The following is a 26,395-nucleotide window of genomic DNA, read 5'->3' as shown; positions in this document are numbered from 1 at the left end:
ATGATGAAACACATGGTACAATTATTAAGTTGAAAGAGTACTGGAGTCAGAGAAATGCAAGATTTCTGTGGGGATTTCCTATTCAAACAGACAAGAAGTTAGAAAATAATAGACCAGGTATTACAATCATCGATAAGGAAAAGTAAAATTGCTTACTTATCAACCCATCATGCCTATTTGATTCCAGGATGATAGAGAAAGAGGAAGAAAAACAAAGAAAATACAATCCCTTGAATTTTGAAATAGGAAGAATTTAGAGCATGTGAACAAGTAAAGGTTGTGCCTATAATAATTGGTGCATCAGGAACACTAAACAAAAATATAGATAAATGGCTGAAGGAGAATGAAATAGAATGCCTGGTAGAGCTCCTACAGAAAGTTTGTTTCTTAGGGATAGCAAGGATTATCAGGAGGGTTCTAAGCACTTGAAAGACTGCTGAAAACTCGTGGATACCTAAGGTTACAGGTCGTAACCCACTATCCACATAAATCCTGCCAGGAATAAGACCAAACCTGAGCCAAACCAAAAATAATAATAGTAATAATAATGGTTTCAAGTTTTGGTATAAGGCCAGCAATTTTGGGAGAGGGTTAATTTGATTAGATCGATCCCAGTGCTCAATTGGTACTAATTTAATCAATTCCAATAGGATGAAAGGCAGTCAATGTTGGCAGAATTTGAACTCAGAATATTAAGACAGACAAAATGCCAACAACAACAACAATGTGTCAGTATGGCTGCTGTCCAATGGCTGAAACCAATAAAAGAACAAAAGAATATAATATATGTTTTTCTTCTTAAAATATGACTAAAACTTGATCAAATCTTCAATTGCAGAATTGAAATTTGTTCTAAAATCAAGCTAGGTTTTTGCAAGAGCATCATCAAAGCTGACATCTAGTTAAAAGTTTTGACAAAGTCATTATACTGTCAAGTACTAAATGACTTCTCAGTACAATATTTGTATCAATTTCCAAGTATTTAGATGTAAATCAACAATGTTAAATATGTTTTATTTCTTCTGACATATAAAGTAATTTTCCTGTTAGACATACAGTGGTTAAAAACAAAATCGAAAGATATTTCATTAAAGCAATTTAAAACTATTGCAATACTAGGAAAGGAAAGAAGAAAGAAAGAAAGATACAAAGAAAAAAGAGATATTTTAAAAATGAAAAAATTCAAAAAAAATTTTTTTAAATGAGTAAGAGTAAATAGCATAAGAGAAAAAAATGAGAAAGTAGAAAAACAGGAAGGAAATGGAAGTAGTGGAAATGTAAAGACAATAGCAGTGCAATGGGGAAGGAAGGAGTAAATTATAAGGAGGGTGGGGGAAATGAAACAGAAGTTTGTGGGTTTAGAAAACATATATGGGAGAGAGAATAGGTAAGAACAGAGGAAAACTCTTTTGCTGGTTAATTGTGTGAAGGTCATCTGTAAAAGTAATCTACAAATGGAATTGCTGATAGTATAATAGATAGACTTGATAGAATTGGAATAAATGTTTATAGGGTTGTAATGAAAGTTAGAACCAGAAAGTTCTGTTTTTTCAAGGGAGCAGTAGATAACTAGAGTAAAATATATTTGATTTTGAACTTTGGTTGATGAAGTTCTGGAAATGGAGGTTGTATTGAAAATTTTAATGTAAATGGAACCAATTTGATTTTATTTGGCTGGAATATTATTTAACTAGCTCAAGTTGTATTCCCAGTTAACAGAATTCTTAGAAGCAGATGAAAAGCATCAAGTAAAGGAATTGTTAGATCCAGGATTTCTGCATATTTTCATAAAAAAAAAGAGATTAACAAGTAACTTATATTGCAAAATGATGGGCTTCTGGTACTATACATTCATATGAGATGCTTTCTCAAGATGAATACCACAGCATTGTGGCTTTCGTACAATGTCTTCATTAAGTAAGATACAACTCTCCGCCCGTCTCTCTCACTCTCTCTCTCTCTCTATATATATATATGTAGTAAGAAGTTTGCTTCACAACTACATGGTTTCAGTTTAGTCCCACTGCATGGAACCGTGTGTAAATATTTTCTACTATAGCCTCAGGCCAACCAAAGCCTTATGAGTGGATTTGATAGATGGAAACTGAAAGAAGCCTATTATATATATATATATATCATTGTGTGTGTGTGTGTCCCCACCACCACTTCACAACTGGTGTTGGTGTATTTATATCCCTGTAACCAAGCAGTTCAGCAAAACAGACTGATATAATAAATAGCAGGGTTAAGAAAAATTCTGGGGTTGATTCATTCAACTAAACTTCTTCAAGTATTGTCCGAGCATGGTTACAATCTAATAACTGAAACAAATAAAAGATAAAAGATAAATATATATATACATATATACATATATATATATATTTATATATATATATATATATATATATATATATATATATATATATATATATATTATATATATATATATATATATATATATATATATATATATATATATATATATATATATATATATATATATATATATATATACTGAGTGTTAAATAAGTCTGTGTGGAAAGAGGTTGTTCTTTAACTAGGGATATTTATCCAAGCAGACACTGGTTTAGCTCCATATCAATTAATGATACTAGAAATTCCATATGTGCATATGTACTAATGCTTATCGCTGGTTCTTCTCTGATATTAGCACCTTATTCTTACCTTCATCAGGGCAAAAATTGATTGTTATCAAGGTAAAAATTGACTGTTATTTTTTTATACATCCTAACAGATGGACAGTTCATTCCAAATGAATTGTAGCCTGTGTGTCTTGGATTCTGCTCTAAAAATAGCTAGAGGTTGATTTTGATCTCACTGGACAAGGGATAAGCATAGTTCACCACTTCTTAGTGGTGTAAACCAGCTTTTTACAAGCTGATCATTTATCCTTATCTCTATTCAGTATGTCTGTAAGCATATTCCTCATTAACTATATTGGTTTATAGACCTCCCCATTACCATTTGTACTATCTATCATGTTAACAATCTTTATTTATATGTTTTTATTTATTGGTAAAAAATATAAATGTAGGTGCATACTTATTTGCTACCTACTTATTTATTTCCTTGTTTATTCGTTTTGTATATTAGTTGTCCTTAATATAAATTATTTATTTAGATATATTAGTTGATAGTTTGGGTTCTAACTTATACTTGTCTCTTTAATTAATGGTATAGAAGTATGATTCTTATTTAGCATATACACAGTGTTTATTTTTACCTAAAATTATTTAAATACAAAGAAAGTATATTTAACTTTAGGAACTTAGGTATTATTGTATTATTCATACAGTTGTAGCAATATTGTTTTCTTCATTTCTATCTTCACTGTTTGAGAAAAATATTAAGAATGATCTCGTTTGAGATTACAAACATCTTTGGCTAGTTTAACATTGTTGTGTCCACTATTTTGATTGGTTGGCATCTAAGCGCAGTCTGTCTCTCTACTTATTTCGCGCTACTGGCCAAAGCCAACTAATCACAGCCTTTGGTTAAGGTCCCATTTCCTAGGCTCTGTTGAGCCACCTTACTTGTATATAAGGGAGTGTTTTCAGTATACTTGCGTCTTTGGTTCTAGTCCTTATAAGGGCTAACCTCTGACCACAGAGCTACTCAACATGTTCCAGTCACAGCGACAGACGATCAGCCACGATGACGCCAATGTACACCCGCAACAGAAAACCAATTTCTATCTCCGCCGCCGTCGTCACCATCATTGTACCAACATCGTCTCCATCTACGAAGATTCAACTTGTACACGACAAGATAAATACAGATTCAACTCATGCTGTTAGTGTGAAAATCTCACCACGGAAAAACAGTTGCAGTATATATATCTGAAAGAATATCTATATCAAGAGAAAAATAACCAAGCAAAACAAGATATGAAGATGCTATAGTAAACCAAGCGACAGACATAACATCATCGCCTACATCGTCTCTATCTACGAAGATTTAACTTGTACACAAGATAACTACAGATTCAACTCATGCTGTTAGGTGAAAATCTCACCATGGAAAAACAGTTGCAGTATATATATCTGAAAGAATATCTATATCAAGAGAAAGATAAGCACAACAAGTGATTCAACTAATCTCAGCTCCGAGACACAACATCTTGATATTGAACTCTTACACTTCGTGTACCTCATGAACAGTAAATCAATTCCCATCATTAATTCTATGCTCTGTACCCACTATGTCACACGCTTTCACCTTTATTGTATCTGTCACACACATGCACACACACACTTGCTAGCACTCACAACCTTCTAACATTAACACCATTGTAAATAAAATCTTATCTTCTCTCAAGTGGTGGAACGGCTTTGTCATCAATTCACCTATGTTCTTTTGGTATTGCATTGTATTTATGGCTTATAATAATTCGTTAAGAATATGACCACGTGTGATCGCATTCCCTACACAATGCGACCACGTGAGTTCATATTTCTTACACAGTATTTATTTAGATTAAATTTATTTAAATTCAATAAATATATATTTTAAAAACTTTATGAGCAGACAAAAAGTCCCTTTGTCCTCTTATTATTAGTATAGTTTATTTATATATATTAGTTGATAGCTTGGGTTCCTACATTATTTGTTAATTTAATTAATAGTGTAGAAGCACAATTCTTAGGTAGCATATACATGGTGTTTAATTTTTAACTAAAATTATTTAAATTCAACAAAAGTATATTTAACTTAAAGAATTATTCTTATGTGTAATTGCATTATTCACACAGTTTCTATTTAATTCTTTTCATTTCAATTTATTTGAATTTATTAAATGTATATTTAACCCTATGAACACAACAAAAACCTCTTACTCTTTTGTTTAATAATTTGTGTTTTGAGAGAGAGAGAAAGAGAGAGAGAGAGATACATACATACATAAAAAAATGCATACATGCATATATAACCATTATCATCATATGATCATCATTACTATGACCATGGCAATGATGATGACCATCACCATTGTCATCATCAGCATTGCCATTATTTTAAGTCTACTTTCCATGCTGGCATGGGTTTGAGGAGTCATTTCTGTTCTCATGGATGGTGAGGTGTCTCAAACTAGGGGATTCTTAGTTAGCTAATATAGTGATAATGCAATATTAGTGTTAGATTCCCAGATTGCCAATTCCACATGATATCATCAATTTTTAGATATTTCTATGGAATAGTTTTCAGTTAATGGCTTTTAATTTGATATGCATGTATTTTAATGCACTCTAGGTGTAGAGATTAGGTATAAACACTGTTTATTCTCCCTATGCTAGGGCTGACAGGATGAAGAGAATTAAACAAAGGATTTTTGTACTTTTGTCTGTGGTTGAGATAAATAACATAGATGTTATGTGAGAATCAATGAGATTGATGGAGACTGAAACAAATCTGTGAAATTTATATGTATCAAAATTATTTAATATGTATACACAATTTCTAGGATTAATGCAGAGACACTTTTTCAGATTCTACTCCATAAATTTGTTACCTGTTACTAATTTTATATGCTTACCTGAAAATTAAAGGCTAAATATGACTTCTGATCTATGTCCAACAAATTTCTTATTTTAAGAAGAGTATTGTAATTTGCTTGAAGCATTATGATACAGAAGTAAAATAAAAAGTAATGAAGATGGAGAGTTTCTAAGAATGCAAAAAGGATAAGTTGAGTAACTTTTATATATTTCAGGCCCTCTCTGTTGGCAATCAAAATGGCCGTACCAACAAAATCTTACATTTCTAAACCATTCACTTTTTATGATGGGCCTTTGCATCTCTCCCTTTTTGCATTGTTAGAAGTTTTCTGTCTTCATTATTTGCTATTTTACTCCTTAAGTTGAACCCAGATCAAATTGATAACATCAGTTTACAATGATATTCCAAACTTAAATCGTTATAAATGTGAATATTCATCATGTTGTGAGAAGGCACAAACCCTTATTGTATACTTTATCAGCCATTGGCCATTTACTAATCAGTCTTTTTTGATGCTCACACATACATGCAAACACACACACATAGAACCACAGTTTCTTGCATAGGTTTGAAAACTTATATATAGGAGGTGGAATGGGAAATAGTGACATAAATGTTTTTTTCCCAAAAGGCTTATGCTATTAGTGAAGCAGATCAAACTGAGAGACAAAATCATCATCGTCATTTAACGTTGTTGTCCATGCGGGCATGGTTTGGATGGTTTGGCTGGGCTGGCACACTGGAAGGTTGCACCAGGCTCCAGTCTGATTTGGCATGGTTTTCTATGGTTGGATGCCCTTCCTAACACCAATCACCCTGAGATTGTAATGGGTACTTTTACATGCCACTGGCACAGGTGCCATTTGCATGACACTGTTATCTGTCACAACTGCGATTTTGCTCAGCTTGATGGGTCTTCTTCTTAAGCACAACATTATACCAAAGGTCTTGGTCATTGCCACCATGAGGCCCAACACTCAAAAGGAGCTTGGCTACTTTGCCTCCATGAGGCCCAACGCTTGAAAGGAACTCAGCTACCTCACCTCTGTGAGGCCCGCTAAAAAGGAATTCAGCCACCTTGCCTCCGTGAGGCCCAACACTTGAAAGGAACTCAGCCACTATGTCTCCATGAGGTCTAACGCTCAAAAGGAACTCAGCCACCTCGCCTCCATGAGGCCCAACACTTGAAAGGTACTCAGCAATTTTGCCTCCATGAGGCCCAACATTTAACGGTTGACTTTTTTTTACATGCCACCAGCATCGGTGCACTTGGCTCGATGGATCCTCTTAAGCAGAGCACATCACCAAAGGTCTTGGTCACTAGTCATTGCCTCTGTGAGGTTCAAGGTTTGAAGGTCATGCTTCACCACCTTGTCCCATGTCTTCCTGGGGTCTGCCTCTGCCACAGGTTCCCTCCAACAGCTAGAGATTGGCACTTCTTTATACAATTCATCCATACGCATCACATGCTCATAGCAGCACAGTTGTCTGTCTTGCACCATACTTAATTGTATATTTGATCCCCACAAAACTTAGTAATCCTTACATCCACTTTAACAGTGAAAACATTTTAAGGGATGTTCAGTCACTGAGGCACCATGAAAGATTACATCAGCAATGATTTGAAAGATGAGGCTCAGAGTAGTTTCTAGATGTCTCCAGGATTTTTATTGGAAGTTAAAGAAATTGTATCAATTAAACAGTAAAACCTTGGCTTACATCAATGAACTGTGTCTCGTCAAGTTTACTGTTAAGTTAATCAAATCACTGAGAAATAATATTTTTACCAGAGGCAGAGCAAAGTGATAGGATATGAACTGCCAACCCCTTGACTGATAGGTTGGTGACCATTCTTGATCTCTTATATTACATTTTATAAATTTCCCCATGCAGACATTCAGTTATTTATTCCCACATATATACCCAATGTATTTTTCCACTAACTTATTTAAAGCCCCTGGCAAACTGCCTTCTCATTTTTCATGTATCTGCAGTTAATGATAGGTAATAGCAGAGTATTTTTGACATGATCCATTCCACTGTGAGTTCATCATATAATTATCTCACAGACGGTATCTAAATTGATTGTCGCTGAAGTGACTCCAGCTAAACTGGTGAACAAACAATTTTAAGTACATTACAAAGATATGACTTAATGACAGTCAGACAGTTTAAATAACTGAAGGTTGAATATACCCGGTTCACAAGCAAAGTGTGATGAAAACTAATGAACTAAATAGTAAGAAGTGAAAGGAGCTACCTAAGAAATGTGAAGAGAGATGCCTCTTCAACACTTGACATAATAACTGTTATTATTATTCTTAAACAGAAAATGTAGTTTGTTGACCAAGGGATGTGTAATGACATGATAGCATGAAGTAACAAAACTGACATTAATATTCTTTTAGCCTTTACTGATTTAGTTTTTACTGATTTCAGTCAGTGGACTGCTGCTATGCTGGGGCATTGCTTTGAAGGGTTTTGACTTGATCATATTGACTCCAGTATATATTTCAAATATTTCTATTTGTTTAACTGTTAAAAAATAGGACATAAAGGGCCACAAAATAAAACTAGTTTTTAGTAGATTGGTGTATACACATAGCCCCACCATGTAAATATATCATCATCATTCTAATGTTCATTTAATGTCTGTTGTCCATACTGGCATGGGCTGGACGGTTTGACTAGGGCTGGTAAGCTGGAAGGCTTTTCTATGGCTGGATGCCCTTCCTAATGCCTACCATTCCAAGAGTGTAATGGGTGCTTTTATGTGCTGCCAGCATGGGTGCCATTTGTATGACACTGGTATCTACCATGACTGCGATTTTGCTCGGCTTGATGGGTCTTCTTCTCAAGCACGACATAATGCCAAAGGTCTTGGTCACTGTCTCTGTGAGGCCCAACACTCAAAATGAACTCAGTCACTTTGCCTCTGTTAGACCCTGCTCAAAAGGAACTCAGCCACTTTGCCTCCATGAGGACCAATACTCGAAAGGAACTCAGCTGCTTTTGCCCCTGTGAGGCCCAATGCTCTAACAGTGCTCTTTACATACCACCAGCATGGGTGCCAGTTATGTGACACCAACATCAGCCATGACTACAGTTTCACTTAGTTTGATGTGTCTTCTCAAGTACAACATGTCGCCAAAGGTCTTGGTCACTAGTCATTGCCTCTGTGTGATTCAAAGTTCGAAGATCATACTTCACTACTTCATCCCATGAATATATATATCATCATCATCATCATTTAGCGTCCACTTTCCATGCTAGCATGGGTTGGATGGTTCAACTGGGGTCTGGGAAGCCAGAAGGCTGCACCAGGCCCAGTCTGATCTTGCAATGTTTCTATGGCTGGATGCCCTTCCTAACGCCAACCACTCCGTGAGTGTAATATATATCATCATCATCATCATCGTTTAATGTCCGCTTTCCATGCTAGCATGGGTTGGACGGTTCAACTGGGGTCTGGCAAGCCCGAAGGCTGCACCAGGCCAGTCAGATCTGGCAGTGGTTCTACAGCTGGATGCCCTTCCTAACGCCAACCACTCCGAGAGTGTAGTGGGTGATTTTATGTGCCACTGACACAGGTGCCAGACGAGGCTGGCAGACGGCCACGCTCGGATGGTGTTTGTTACGTGCCCTCAGTACGGAGGCCAGTCGATGCGGTACTGGCTACGGTCACATTCGGATGGTTTTCTTATGTGCCACCAGCACTGGTACCACAAGGATACAAATTCCTTTGATGTTCATCTATTTTGATTTGGTTTGATTTGATTTGATTTGATTTTCACTTGCCTCAACAGGTCTTCACAAGTGTCACAAGAAGGAAGGTATGCACAGGTGGACTGACTACGTCCCAGGTAGGGGCCACGGGTTATGGCTTCACTAGTCTTGCCGGGTCTTCTCACGCACAGCATACTTCCATAGGTCTCGGTCTCTAGTCATTTCCATGGTGAGACCTAACGTTCGAAGGTCGTCCCAGGTTTTCCTGGGTCTACCTCGTCCCAGGTTTTCCTGGGTCTACCTCTTCCACGGGTTCCCTCAACTGCTAGGGATTGGCACTTTCTCACACACCTATCTTCATCCATTCTCGCCACATGACCATACCAGCGCAATTGTCTCTCTTGCACACCACAACTGATGCTTCTTAGGTACAACATTTCTCTCAAGGTACTAACGCTCTGTCGAGTAAGTACACTGACATTACACATCCATCGGAGCATACTGGCTTCATTCCTCACGAGCTTACGCATGTCCTTAGCATTGGCTGCAGTCTAATGATTGAAACAAGTAAAAGATATATATATCATCATCATCATCATCATCATCGTTTAACGTCTGTTTTCCATGCTAGCATGGGTTGGATGGTTCAACCGGGGTCTGGGAAGCTAGGAGGCTGCATCAGCTCCAGTCTGATATGGCAGTGTTTCTACAGCTAGATGCCCTTCCTGATGCCAACCACTCCATGAGTGTAGTGGGTGCATTTTATGTGCCACCAGCACAGGTGCCAGGGGAGGCTGGCATCGGCCATGTTTGGATGGTGCTTTTTACGTGCCACCGGCAGAGGTATCACAACTACAGTTTGATTTTTTGAAGTTGATGTACTTGACTCACTAGGTCTCCTCAAGCATCCAAGGTAAGCACAGCAGGCCGTCCTGCAATCCAAGGCACTTTGGATGGGCTGGGGCTTCTATGTGAAGCTGGTGCAGGAAACAGCCATAAACTCACATTCTTTGTCAGGTCTTTGCAATCACAGCATATCTCCAGAGGTCTCAGTCTTCTGTCATTGCCTCTGTGAGACCCAATGTTCGAAGGTCATGTTTGACCACCTCATCCCATGTTTTCCTGGGTCTACCTCTACCCTGGATTCCTTCAACTGTTTGGGAGTGGTACTTCTTCACACATCTCTCCTCATCCATCCGTAGTACATGACCATACCAGCACAGACGTCTCCCATCCAATGCCACATCCAATGCTTCTTATGTCCAGCATTTCTCTCAGGACACTTACACTATGTCGTGTATGCACACTGACATTACACATCCAGCGGATCATGCTAGCTTCATTTCTTTCAAGCCTACGCATGTCTTCTGCAGTCACAGCCCATGTTTCACTACCGTGAAGCATGGCAGTTCGCACATATGCGTCGTACAATCTACCTTTCACTCTGAGTGAGAGACCCTTTGTCACCAGTAGGGGTAGGAGCTTTCTAAACTTTGCCCAGGCTATTCTTATTCTAGTGGTAACACTCTCTGAGCATCCACCCCCACTACTAACTTCGTCACCTGGGTAGCAGAAACTATCAACTACTTCTAGTTTCTCCCCCAGGAGTGTAATGGAATCTGTTTTCTGAGTATCAATGGTGTCTATTGCCCCTGTGCATTTGCCGCACACGAAAGCTATCTTCTCAGTTAATTTTCCTTTGATGTTGCTGCACCTCTTATGTGTCCATAGCTAACACTGGGTACATCTTATGGAGTTTCTACCTACACCTTTTCTACAGATCGAGCAGAGTCACCTACTTAAAGGGGTTTGTGGTATGTTTGCCTTCCTACTTACTAGAACTTTGGTCTTTGCTACATTGACTCTAAAGCCTTTTGATTCTAAAAGCCCAAAATTTCTTTTCTAGTTCTGGTAGTGATTCGGCTATGAGAATTAGGTCATCAGCATAGAGGAGCTCCCAGGGGCAACCCGTCTTGAATTCCTCTGTTATTGCCTGGAGGACTATGATGAATAGAAGGGGACTGAGGGCTGAGCATTGGTGGATGCCAATATCTACCAGGAATTCTTCACTGTACTCTCTGTAAAGGGTCTGAACAGCTCTTATTAACCATTCGTCAATCTCCAGATAAGGGATCGGGGGACCCTGTCAAAAGCTTTCTCCAAGTCAACGAAAGCTATGTAGAGGGGTTTATCTTTAGCTAGGTATTTCTCCTGCAGTTGTCGAACCAGGAATATGATATCAGTGGTGCTTCTACTCGGCACAAAACCGAACTGCATCTCATCTAAGCAGACTCTCTCCCTAATGAGATGGGCTATGACTCTCTCTGTGACCTTCATCACCTGATCTAACAGTTTAATACCCCTGTAGTTATTTCTATCTAGAGCATCACCTTTACCCTTGTAGCAGTTGACTATGGTGCTGCTACACCATAGTCAACTATGTTACTGGGTATGACTCCATTATGAACTACCTGGTTTACAATGTGGGTAAACCCACATTACCAGATGTTTTAAGCATCTCAGCAGTGATTCCTGATGGGCTGGGGGCTTTTCCTAGCTACATACCCTTAATTGCTTTATCTACTAAGGAGTTGTCTATTGGGATAGCTGGTCCCTCTACTGGGTCAACATTTGGCAGGCTCTCCTCCTCCCATTCATTCTTCACATTCAGCAGTCTTTCATTATGGCTTCTCCAAGCCTCTTTCTTTTCAGAAACATTGAAAGCAAGTTCACCATCATCCATGCGGACACATTTCTTTCCTGTAACATTACAATTTTCTCTCACACACTGTCTAGCAATCCGAAATACTTCAGTTCTTTTGGCCCTCACGCTGCTGGACATTGACAAACTTCTTTTCTGCTTCACCCTTGGCTATGTATACCTGCCACCCAGCCTCCCTTTTGGCTACCTTGTACAGTTCCCTGCTACCCCCATCCCTCCAGGCCTTCCAGGCCTATTTCTTTGCTCTAATGGCTTTGTCTACCGTACTATTCCACCACCACATAACTCTAGGTCTAGAAGGAACATATATATATATATACATACACACACATATGCATACATGCACACACATGCATACATGCATACATACATACATACATACATGCATGCATGCTTGCATACATACATACATACATACATACATACATACATACATACATACATACATACATACATAAATACTGTTCTAGATATGGAAGCAGAAGTGCATTGTGAAGAGAAGGGTCACTTTTTGGAATGCTGTCTTGAATATGCTAAGGATATACTTTCACCAGTAGAGATACTGCATTTGGTATGAGGCCAAGCATTTAGAGTAAACCAAAGGACTCTAGCTAAGTGCCTCTCATGATTAGGAGGGGATGTAGTGCAGTCGTGCAATGGTTGTTTTCATGATATGAGTAGTGTTTAATTTTAAAGAGAGATATTTGGTATGGCTCCACTGAAGAATACTTTCAAGGTTTCTGTTCATGGAATCTAAGCTGGTTTAGCATGTAATATCTAGGCTACAGAAGATACATGGTTAAGAAAAGCTAGAGAGGTGTGAAGAGTTTTGTCATCTGCATAAGAATTGGTACTGTTGGATGTGGCAACAAGCTGTCAATTATTCTTTTGAAAGAAATGAGTGAGAAACAAAATAAAACCAAAGTTGATAGAGAGTGGGTCAGAATGACTTCTATGAACATATACCCTGATATTATACCAGACACAGACAAAAGCTTCACTGATAGTAACACATTACTTACATGAAATTTCTCTAAAGTGAAAACCCATTGGCATGTGATGTAATAAGTCTCTAATGGTCAAGTAGGTCAAGTAAGTAGGTCTGTAGTAGATCTAGTTCTGCATAAGCCATACTGGTGGTCACTGAGAGAGGGAGAGAGAGAGAGAGAGAGAGAGAGAGAGAGAGAGAGAGAGAGAGAGAGAGAGAGAGGAGAGATTGGGGCACATCTCTTAATAGAGAATAAACAGATGGGGCTGTCAGAAACTTATTATAGGTGAACTCTCTTTTGGAGTCTTTGTATTACATTGGGGAACACAATTTTCATTGAGTTAGATCTGACATTTGTTTTTGACTAAGTTTTGGCCTCTAAATCCAAAAGTGACCCTAGTTTCTCTGTATCATGTCAACTTTTTGATCTATGGGGTGCTCTCACTTCGTCTCAAAAACCATAAAAATACTGCATCTAACAGATTTGTGCCTATTATATTGGCAGTTTTAAAAATGTACATACAATGGAAAATAATAAAACATTGCTTTACTGTAATGCTTATATAAATTTATTTTGTTCACACAAAGGATATTATTACTGTGAGTCAAATTGCGTGCAAATAGTGAAGGTAAAAATTTATCCTTATAGCTTTTCCTGGGGTGTTCAGTCTGTGGACAATTTCACTTCATGCTCCAACAATAGTCAGTCATCATATTTACAACCCATCTACCCTGATACTGTTCCTCCATGACCTCCAGATCTTACACATTGTTAACGTTACCAAGGTTTTCCAGGAAGTTAGCAAAATGGCTTTGTAGAAAATGCAACTTAATAAGTCATGCAGCAATTAAGCAGTTTGTAGCTTCCCAATAGTTTTTGGATAATTTTGGTGTAATTCTTTGCTCATATATTTTCAAGAAAGTTAATGTCAAGGTCTTTGAATGATAACCAACCATTCTTTTCAAGTTCTGAGATTGTCTCAGTGAAATGTTCATCTTTGATGAGCTGCTGGATCTGTAGACCATCAATCACATTGGCCTTGGTATTTTTCAGTTGACAGGCCAGGAAATGCCAAAATGAGGTACTTGAAATAGTTGCATTCAGCTGGCAATGCTTTAATGAATTATTTCATGAGACTCATGTGCAGAGTTGAGAATATAATTTTCTTTATGTCAACAAGTGGCTCATGTAGAATGTGGGGATCATCAGGTTTGAGGTCAGATCTTGGAGGCCAATGCTTTTTAGCACCCATTGATTTTCTTAAGCTTTGCTGTCCTACATGCACAGAAAGCAGGGATCTTGTATCCACATTACTGATCAAGAAGGAAGCATATCAGTTTAAGGTAATCACAGATGATCCAATTGTGTCTATGATATTGTAACAACTCAATGACTCTATGTCTGTGTATTCCTCACAAATATGGAGAGATAATGACATAAAGTATTGGACTCTACAACAGAATTCCTTCACACTTCAAACCACCAGTTCACTCTCTTCAAAGCCTTGCCTTATATTCTCCACTGAACAAATCTGTTTTCTGGCCTCCAAACTTCAAATCCTTTGTACTGCTGTGTTTGTCACTTTCATATCTTGGCCACATTCATGTAATTTCATGCATCTTAGCACCAAATTAGCTTTCAGCCTCTAGGGACAAAAAGTTAAGTCTTAAGTGCTGAAGACCAGCTGAGGATTGGTCAATGATTGTGACATTGGAGGAAGACTTGAAGCTGACTATAAGCTGCCACACATTTCAAAACTCAACCTGAAGTCACCACTTCTGAAAAGTTCTCACTCCTTTTCAATAAAATAATAAAAGCAATCAGCTGATCAGATTTATTACTTATGGACAAACAATACAATTGTGCTTATTCAGAGAGTAAGCTATAGGAAAAATAAAAAATTGAAAAAGAAGAAAACTGACTATAATTTTGGAATCAGTTTGCTAATTTTAGTCTAAGTCAAGTGAAAAAATGAACTCAACAGAAATTATGTCCAAAATTGTTTCCCAACATCATTTATATATTAATACAGTAAAACCAAATGTGTGATACTATCATGTGGTTAGGTGAAAAGAGAGAGAGAGAAAGAGAAGGATATTAGGAGCGAGAGCTAGGAGAAAGTGGTGGTTATTATGTTATGTGGTTTAATAGTTAGTTGAAGTGACAGAAAGAAGAGTAGATATGATTGATTGATTAATTGATTGATGGACAGATGGATGGACAGACAAACAGACAGTCTGACAGATAGGTAGATTGTTAAACTGAACTGAAATGAAAAGAAGCTTGATTGGCAAATAACTTCAATTGAGCCTTGTTACTGATAAGTTATGGAGGTGTCAGTGGGGATATTGGTTAACGGAGGCACCAGTGGTAGCTAGACCATAGAAAGTGTTGTTCTTTTATGGTTTTTTTCTATAATTTTTATATCACTCATTATTTAATAATGCATTTTAATGTAATTAATTACTGTTTTCTCAAATGCTGCCTATATTTGTTTATAAAATATGGACAACAATAAACAATGTTTGCTAACAAGAGAAAGAATGTGTTAGGGTACAGCAGTTTCATAGTTTTTTTTTTTCAAGTTACCACATTTCTTAAAACTTTACCAGCATACAATAACAACATTATATATTATATATTATAGATAGTGTCTTTGATTTTGTTTCTTAGTTAAGATCATTTACTTCTTGAAATAAAGTGAAAAATTATAAATAACAACTGAGAAAGTAGAAGACAAAAGAATATAGCTTTCAGTTATGTTGTTTTTTAAGATTGCATCTACAATACTACTGAGGTGAACTTTTACACCATTTCAAGTATCAAATGCTTCAGAAACATACACAATTCCACCATACAATTTCAGAAATAGCAGTGGAATTTTCGCAGGTGCTACTAGTCAAATTAAACATTCTTACAAATAATCTATGAATGTTTAATGTAATAAATTTGAAGAATTATGTAGGAGACTAAAATGAAAGAGAAAGAAATTTTGAGGAAGTCAAAGAGTTATGTTGAAGTGATGGTAACACGTGTCAACATTTATCAAGCAAAAATATCAGGAGAGGTTGTAGTATGTCAATATAGATAAACTAAAGTAACATGGAAAGGTTTGGAAGTGTCACAGCAATTCGTTTTCAATGAAAAATAAATGAATTAAAGCAGCTTAATAATAGGAAAATATTACAAATAGGTGGAATGCTTGTATTTCAAAATTGATTTAATTTGTTAAAAACAATTAGGTTGATCTCAATAGTCCAAACTAAAATACAGTACAGGATAAAATAACAGCAAGAAGCATAGTGTATTATAATAATTGAGGTAAATATACTGAAATATACTGACAATAATATGAAGACATTATATTCATCCTACCAGAATCCTAATCAAAAGAGAATATGTCAGAGATAAGCTAGAAATTATAGTATGCAGCATAGTGCAATATAAAATCAGAGTACATCTGAAAGCACAAATCAGGCATAAAAATGTATCAGTTGATGATGCATGGTAAAGTCAACCAAAAGTTAGATAAGTACATATCAACAAAATAATATTCCAGTTATATGGAAGAATTCCTATTACACTGGGGAACAGGGTTTTTGTTGTCCGATGTTGGAGACATGTTTCCTACTAATTCAGGAGTGCTGATTTCAAAAATGAAATCTATTTTACTCTATCACGTTGAGATTCTTCACAAACTGAGATGACCATTTTTCAACATTTCTGGTATTGTCACCATTTCTAAGGATAGATTTGACTTCATCAAATGCAAACCTATGTATGGAGCTTGACATAACTTTGAAAACAGTTTTTTCTATGTCATTTATGACTTAAGTATCTTTAGTAGATAAAATGTATCAAACTTCAGCAACTTTCAGTATTTTCAACCAAACCGATTCCAAATGTCATGATGATGACAGAAATGTCCTTTATATGATCAGATGTTAAGAAACAACCTATTTTTGTGGCCCTTGACACCATACAACTCATATTCACCGAATTTATCCGCAGATATACCCATGCTTTGCTTAATTTAGTGTAACTATCATTGCAAACTAGATGAAGCATGTTTTGTTGAACTTTTAACTATCTCTTATGAAAATTGATATTTTGAATGTGCCCTTACTGTTTTGATTGTGAGGTCACATGGGTCAAGGTCACTTTTTGTTAAGCATGGTCAATGAACTGTAAAAAGAACTACATGGTATTATGAAACTTTGCCATCACAAATCTGCATTTGCTTACTTTATAACTGTTGACTATTCTGAAAATGCTTTCTCAGCTGACATCTGGCTTGAACAAGTCTTTTATTTCAGAAATATGGTCAGTTGTGGAAGAAGAGAATGTAAAAGCAGTCCCGATGTCTTGTGCTTACTTCTGGATTAGGCAGTGAAACAAAATCACAGATTTTATGAAGAAAGGTTACCTTACTTCCTTACTTACTTTAGCATGAAACAGGGTGACAAGACAAAGCTTGGGTATCCCATATAGTGTGCAAAACATGTGTTGAAACACTGAGACAGTGACTGCTTCAAATACTTAAGCAGAAAGTTTCCAACTTTGTCTTGTGAGAAAAATAAGGTTGGAGTGTTTGAGTAATAGGTGACTATTACTGGATGAGCTATTTTTGGAAACCATGTCTGGCATTGAAAAAGAAGCATGGAATGCTTTTGTTGCAGTTGTATCTGATTTCCTGAGAAATGGGAAGCCATCAAATTATGAAGAACTTGTGTAGACCTTGTTAACCAGTTTTTGAGCACTGAGATGCAACATGAGTGTAAATGTTCATTTCCTGCACAATCATCTGGACTATTTCCTTGAAAATCCAAAGGCAATAGTGATGAGAAAGGAAAAAGATTCCACCAATACATCGAAAACATGGGGACAAGGTATCAAAGTAGGTGGAACACCAACATGGTGTTGTCTACTGCTGATCACTGCAAAGAGACTGTCATGATGCAATTTATTCTCATTAAGCGACAAAAAGAAAGTTCATTCTTTGAGTAGCTCAGACTCCAGTTTGACAGAAATATCTATTCTAAGACGTATAATTCAATATTTTGTGTAATATATCTGTTAAACAATAAGAAGTACTATTTGGTTTGTGTTAGTTTCTTATTTCAGTATTGCATTTAATGGCAAAATTGATATTTTTTGGTAAAGAAAAAATGAATTCCTGTTTAACAAAAAACTTGACATGATAGAAAATTTCTGGGGTATTTCTTAACCCAACACCATCAAATTAGGTAGGACTAATTGTAAAAAGCAAGACAACTAAAAGCTTTTTTTGAAATGTTCCCCTGTGTTATCAAAAAAATATGGTAGCATTCATAATGTCACTAAACTGTTTATGAAGAAATTCACGTATTTCAAATAACAATATAAAATGATTTGTTTTGTCATAATCCTTTCTACTCTAGGCATAAGGCCTGAAATTTGTGGGGAGTGGTTAAGTCGATTACATCAACCCCAGTACTTGACTGGTACTTAATTTATCTATCCTGAAAGGATGAAAGGCAATGTCAACCTTGGCGGAATTTGAACTTAGAATGATTTGTCTTGTCGTAATAAATACATGTATGTCAATATGAATATGTTTGTGTAAGAACATTCTTTTTATATTACATGTATGTTAATATAACAATGTGCAATAGTAGTCTTCTATTAAAATGTATGCTTGTGTGAGAATCTTCTCATAATGTGTATGTCAATATAAATATGTCTGTGCATTGAGCTTTTGAAAATCATGTTAAATATGACTCTATTGAACTAGTTAAAAATTGTTCATTTTATAGAAGGAAGTTAGTTCAATGTAAGCTTTCTGAAACAAACATACGTTGCCAAAACTAGCAATTTTGACAAAATATAATCAAATAAAACAGATACATTTTCCTACAAGTTTTATGTAACAGGTTTCATGTGACCAATGAAATTAAATATTCCAATCTGTGCCAAAAAGGCTAACAAAATCCTCTTAATTTTTTGGGAAGGTCTTGTCAAAAAGTCATCAAATTTTATCCATTCCTGATTGGATGAAATTGGAGTAAGAGGTGTGTCTGCACATGATCCAGGGTATTAATGTAATGGAATCTTGATTATGGTGAGCAGTGAAGGGCAAGAAATGTAGCAACATTTATTTATAAAACAGAACGGAATTGGAAGGAAACCTCATGGGATAGTAACATTTTTGGGGTGTTTTGCTATGTTCTGCAAGTTTTTGAAAATTGAAGCAATGCTAGTGTGCAAACATGCAAACCAATAGCACTTTCATACTGTTCGCACTAACAGTATATAGTAGGGTGTCATATATATAGTCCAGTGAACTGAAAAACTTCACTTAATTAAGATTATCTATAGAATTAGTATCTAAAAAGCAAGAAGTTTAGGAGATAATTCCAAATAATATCCCCATTGAAATTTTTGGAAAATAATAAAAATGGTGCAGTGGGAGTAAATCTTGTCATTAAGCAATAGGCATATTTCACTCTTTTTAAAAACCACATTTGAGAAGTATATTCTTGTCAGTTGGCAAGACTAAAAGTTATATATATATATATGTAAATATATATATATATTATATATATATATATATATATATATATATATATATATATATATATATATATATATATATATAGATGTAGATATATAATAATATAGATATAATTATAATTAAGGGTACTGAGAAACAGCACATACATGCTAGAAATAGATGTGAAATGACTCTAAATCCACATAATTTTTTTTTACACTCCATTAGCACAGGTTGAAAGTGAGGTAAATGAATAAAAAAAATTTGGCACCTGTGCTAATGGAGTGTAAAAAAATGAAGTGGTTTTAGAGTCATTTGACATCTATTTCTAGCGTATAGGTGCTGTTTCTCGGTACTCTTAATCATAATTACATCTATATAATTATATATCTATATTAATTCTTACCTATATTGTTTTTATTACATACTGGCCACTGATAAGATCGTTATTTTTATAATGATTTTATCCTTAGTTGTGTACACATACACACACACACACACACACACACACATATATATTTGATAATTCCAATTAAATAATTGGAAGTTTAGGAAAATATAGAAAATACAGTAGTGGGAGTGTAATTTGTATTTAGTATGCAGACACTTCATTGAAATATTTTCTTCCCTCAGCCATATTGTTGATGTTTACTCTATCACTTGCTGATGATGAAGAGACGGGTCCACATGATTTTATAAACATGGTTCCAAGGATATATATAGAATATTTATTTTAATGTACATGCCTTGATTTATTGGCTTCTATTTTAGCCTCAGGCTGACCAAAAACCTTGTGAGTGGATTTGGTAGATGGAAACTGAAAGAAGCCCATCGTATATATATCTGTGTGAGTGTCTTTGAGTCTATGTTTGTCCCACACCACCACTTGTCAACTGGTGTCCATGTGTTTACATTCCTGTAACTTAGCAGATCAGCAAATCATCTGATAGAAGAATTAAAAAAAGTACTGGAATTGATTCATTCGACTAAAAATTCTTCAAAGCAGTGCCCCAGCATGGCCACTGTTTAATGACTGAAACAAGTAAAAGATAGAAGATAAAAGATGCATACATACATACACATATACATACATACTTACGTACAAGCATAATAGACTGTGAACCAGGAAAATGGCCAGCCGTGGAGTGTACCTGGATCCACCGGGGTTCGATTGGTAATTTGATGTCGAAATCCACTCGGATATTCCCCTCGTTATTTTGAGATATATTGTATTGAAGTTCGTTTTGGGATTCTTGTGTTGTTTTTATGTATGTACGAACACAAACAAATGAATATATACATGTGCATGCAGTATGTGCATGTAACAATCATAGACTAATGCACATATATATGCATATAATGTATTTGTGCATAAAGCATGCTAATTAATTAGTGAAAGAAAGTAAGGCAGTGCCCATAGCCTACACAATGCCTCAAAACCTGAGAAAGAGAATTAGATGAGATAAACAGGAACAGTATATTATTGCTACTTAATATTTTCAACAAGTGGTGGGATAGTGTGAAAAGTTAATCCAAAGAGTATGTCATGGGTGGAGTGTCTTTGATTCTAGGTTTGAAGGACCTGGGCTGAATTGTGACTAAACAGCTACAACTACTCCAAAACTGACCTTTCCTTGCAAAAAGGACCACCACTATCACCATGACCCCAACCACCATCACTTCTGCAACCTATACCATCATCACCACCACCACCACTACTTGCATCATCAACACTACCACTACCACAACCACAACCACAACCAACCTACACATTTCTGCTCAGACCAACTCTGTGATTTATTCAAATGCCTTGTGTTGGGCCCTTAATGGGGTCAGTGCAATTCCCAGGTGAGGTAGCTATATCTAGTAGTTTATCTATTGACTCTGAAAGAATTTGACTTCAGCTGGATTTGATCTCAGAACATAGAGAACCACAACAATTACTGCAAAGCTGTCAATTGGCTATCGTCAAGACCCGATAGAAAAAGCAGCTAAACCTCACTCAGCTCACGCCTTACTGTTATAAGAAAGAAAGGCTATTGTAGATAATATAATTTCAACATTACTCATAGCCAAAAGACAGGATGGTCATGGCTAGAACGTCTTTAAGCAAATGATTTCTAGATTAGAGATGATCTGGGAGCTGGACAACAACATCTAAAATTAGAACTCACTAGAATTAGATGTTCACTAGAGATAGCACAAGAGGTAGACGTGGCCGCATTTCCCACGACACACATCGAACCCGTGCCCTATGGTGTCAGCTTGATGCAGTCATATGTATATCAGGAACAATATATGTGTGGCTGCAATTCAGCCATTTGATCAGATAACTGGAAGAGAGGGCAACAACAATAACAATGCCAACAATATCAAATACACACACACACAAAACACCACCACCGCTAGCAACAAGATAATCATCATTAATTTTAGAGAGGATCACTTTCCTTAAATTAACGAGATTAATGGACACACCTGACGTATATTCATATCGTCAACCAATACTGCCACACCTGAGATGTTAGTCACATTATGATTGAGAAATTGGTCAACATAAATATTACTTTACACACTCTGCTATCATATTTTCTTATGCAACAATCAATTTCTATCCTGTTTCTTTATTTTAAGTTCGTTTCAAATATTTTAAGAATTTTCATCCTGATTTCAAATGTCGGACAAAACACTGAATCGGAAAACTAATACGTCTAAATCTGGTGGTGCATATCTATGTGTATATATGTGTATGTATGTGTGTTTGCATGCATGTATGAATCTGTATGTATGTGCAGATGTATTTATGCATGCATGTATATATGTATGTGTGTGTGTATGTTTGTATGTATGTGTGTAGGTATGTGTTTGTAAGAATGCAAATATATATGTATGTATGTCTGTATCTTTGTGTGCATGCATGCATGTATGCATGTATGCATGCATGTATGCATGTATGCATGCATATATGCATGTATGCATGCATGTAAATATGTATGTATGTATGTATGTATGAATGTGCATATGTATGTATGCATGTATGTGTGTATGCATGTATGTGTGTATGCATGTATGTATGTATGTATGCATGTATATATGTATGTATGTCTGTATGTATGCATGTATGTATGTCTATATGTATGTATTTGTAAGTATGCAAATATATATGTGGCGAGAATGGATGAAGATAGGTGTGTGAGAAAGTGCCAATCCCTAGCAGTTGAGGGAACCCGTGGAAGAGGTAGACCCAGGAAAACCTGGGACGAGGTGGTGAAGCACGACCTTTGAACTTTAGGCCTCACTGAGGAAATGACCAGCGACCAAGACCTTTGGAAATATGCTGTATGTGAGAAGACCAGGCAGGACAAGTGAGCCCGGCCCACTTATGAATGCCTTTCCTCCCTTGGACACAAAGACCTGTTGAGGCAAGCGAAGTCGATATAGAACCTCATCCAACGACAGGCACCCATGCCAACCCCCTTTGCTTGCGAAGACATGTTGGGGCAAGCGAAATCGAATTGAACCAGCCAGGATCCCTGGTCAGGTGGTACGTAAAAAGCACTATCCGACTCGTGGCCGATGCCAGCGCCACCTCGACTGGCTTCCGTGCCGGTGGCACGTAAAATACACCAATCCGACTGTGGCCATTGCCAGCCTCGCCTGGCACCTGTGCAGGTGGCACATAAAAAGTACCCACTACACTCACGGAGTGGTTGGCGTTAGGAAGGGCATCCAGCTGTAGAAACATTGCCAGATAAGACTGGAGCCTGGTGCAGCCTTCTGGCTTCCCAGATCCCTGGTCGAACCGTGCAACCCATGCTAGCATGGAGAACGGACGTTAAACGATGATGATGATGAACGATGATGATGAATGATGATGATATGTATGTATGTGTGTGTGTGTGTGTGTGTGTCTGTGTATATATATATATATATATACACAAACACACACATACATATTTATGTCTATATATGTGCATATATTGATATGTATATGTGTGTGTGTGTGTGTGTGTACACTGCAGATCTTTGTGGATTTAATCAAACCTATAACAATACCTGAATGAAGCTACTTTTAGATTTATTGCTTTTGTGGAAAATGAATAATTTTAAACATTCACCACAAATTGATTGCTGTGGGAAGCGTTAAATATGATTAGAAACATATACCATTAGTTAAAATGGGGGAAAAAAAAAAAAGATGTTCTCTCGGTTCAGAGGGTTTCATTGTGTCTCCCAATAAAGATTAAATTCTACTGGAAATAGCTACCAGCTTTCTGAGTCAACTGAAAATAGTCCCATCCAAAGAGGGATCAATATATTTTCAGATTAAAACTACTGAATCTAGTTCTAAATACAGATTTTATAAGTCCCTGTAACAAGAGATATTTTTAATTCTCTGCATCTCAGTAGTTCACTTGGTAGTACATGAATCTCCAGTTCTCTTTAAAATGAACATAAATCCTTTACAACTATATTTAAGTTGTAAAATTATAATCAAAGATTTGTTTAGTCCTGTTTGTGTCTGATGACAACGCTGGTTGTACTCGTAATAGCCATGCTTTGTTACATGAGGGTGGGCTGAAGATTTCATAGGCTAATTATGAAGGATTGATACTAGAGCTGCGAAATCTTGAATGCATTAATTTCAACCCTTTTTATTAATAACTGGATTGCTTCTTTCTCGGTAAACTGACACCTGGCTGTTCAAAGAAGACTTCAAACATAACCAGTAGCAACTTCTCTTGAAAATAGATAAAAATTTGGCATTGTAGTGTTATCAAGTACATGCAGAAAATGGGTTTAGGACATTTATGTTGACATGGTTGCTGCATTAGATGATGAAGCTCCCACAATAGTGCAAAAGTGGGCTGCTGAATTTAGGAGAGGAAGGGAGAGTCTTGAAGATGACTCGTGGTCTGGACATCCTGCAACTGCCACTATTGAAGCAAACATTGATCATATTCACCACATGGTGATGGATGACAGGTGACTGACTATAATTGAAATAGCCAATAGCTATTAGAATATTCTGTGGGAGAGTTGAGAATATTCTGTACAATGAACTTGGCATAATGAAAATTTCTACTTGGTGGATGTCATGTCTTCCGACACCTGATCAAAATATGCACCAGGCTGATCACATCAAGGGATGGGAAAATCTGACATTGTGTGAGGCAGATCCAGTTGATTTCTTGAAGCATTTCCTAACTCAGGATGAGTGTTGGCTTCATAACTTCGAGCCAGAGACAAAGAGACAATCCATGTAGTGGAAACATCCCTCCTTAACAAAGTTGGCCAAGGTCATTTCATCTGCAGGGAAGGTGATGGCCTCAGTTTTTTTGGATACAAAAGGCATTGTGTTTATTGATACCTTCACAAGGGCCACACCATCAATGGAGAGTACTATGCAAACTTGCTGAGGCAGTTATGAAAGGCTATCTCGACTAAATGCCTAAGAAACTGGACAATGCCTAAGAAACTTGCAGCACACAAGTCCATGGTTTTAATGGCTGCTGTGAATGACTGTGGCTTTCAACTGGTTGATCAGTCTCATCTACTCTCCTGATTTAGTCTCATATGACTATCATCTTTTACTCTATATGAAAAAACACTTGGCTGAGAATCAGTATCACAATGATGATGACATCATATCTGCTGATGATAACTTTTTTGAGCAACAAGATGAAAGTTTCTAAGTTTCTTCACCAATGGAATCGAAGCACTGCAACACTGACGGAAGAAGTATGTAGACCACAAGGGCGACTATGGTGAAAATTAAACCTCACTTGTTCACATTCCATGAGAGTATCTTGGTCAGCCTATGAACTTTTCAGTCAACCCAAGTAAATATTAACATTTGATTTTAAAATATGAGAATGATAAGGAGATCAAGTAAACTAGGAATGTTCTACCCCAACAAGAATGAATAACCAAAAGTTGTGTTTTTGGCATGTAATGATTTCCTTACAGAATCAAGTCACAATGTTAATTACATTTTTACAAGTCTAGTTCAGCAGCAAGGTGAAAGTGAATCAAGCAAAAAGAAAATTGCATAAGAATTTATGTTTTGCTAATTAGGTAAGATTTTCTATTCCTTGAAACAAATATATAATGCTGATAAAACCAGTCTATCTTGGAAGAAAAGGCCAAAGAGAAAAGAAACATTGGTTAGTGGATATCAAGAAAAGAAACAGTGGTTAGTGGATTCAAAACATCTGAAGTTCGAATTATTATTATTATTAAAATTTTCATTTGCATCTTCTTTCAATTCTGTTTCCATTTCTTGCTGAATGTCTTCCTGACACCTAGAGCAGAGAAACATACTGTATACATTGGTAGCCCATTAAAACAAGCACACCAGAATGTTCATTTACAGAGTCATGTGATAGAGAAAAAGGGGAAGACAAGAGAAAAAATAAAAAATAAAAGATAGAAAAGTAAACAAATAAAATAGGGGGGGGGGAGGAAAGAAAATTTACAGCAACAATGCTCTTCTCACTACATGTGACATACCAGTTAAGACAATCTTTTGCACTTCCTGCATTGATGGTAAGCCAGGGATCATTCTTAAATAATTTTCAGTTCCTTTTTTGATCATTCCAAGTGCTCCTACAGTCACTGATATTGTAATCATCTTGAGATACCACATCTTTTCGATTTCGATTAGAAGATATTTATCTTTTCTGAGCTTATCAAATTCTTTTGCCGAGATATTATGGTCACAGGGTATGCTCATGTCAATCAATAAACAGACCTTATTGCTTTTGTCTTTCACAACAATATCTGATTTATTTGCCTTGATTGTCCGATCTGTACATACTGGGAAGTCCCAAAGGATAGTTACATTTTCTCCCTCAGTTACAGCCTCAGGGTGGTGCTTGTATCATTTGTCAGCAGTTTGGATTTTATAAT

This window comes from Octopus sinensis, linkage group LG19 (assembly GCF_006345805.1).
Source record: "Octopus sinensis linkage group LG19, ASM634580v1, whole genome shotgun sequence".
NCBI classification, from domain to species: domain Eukaryota; kingdom Metazoa; phylum Mollusca; class Cephalopoda; order Octopoda; family Octopodidae; genus Octopus; species Octopus sinensis.
The sequence above is the reverse complement of the archived record's forward strand: the minus strand, read 5'-3'. Positions refer to the sequence as shown.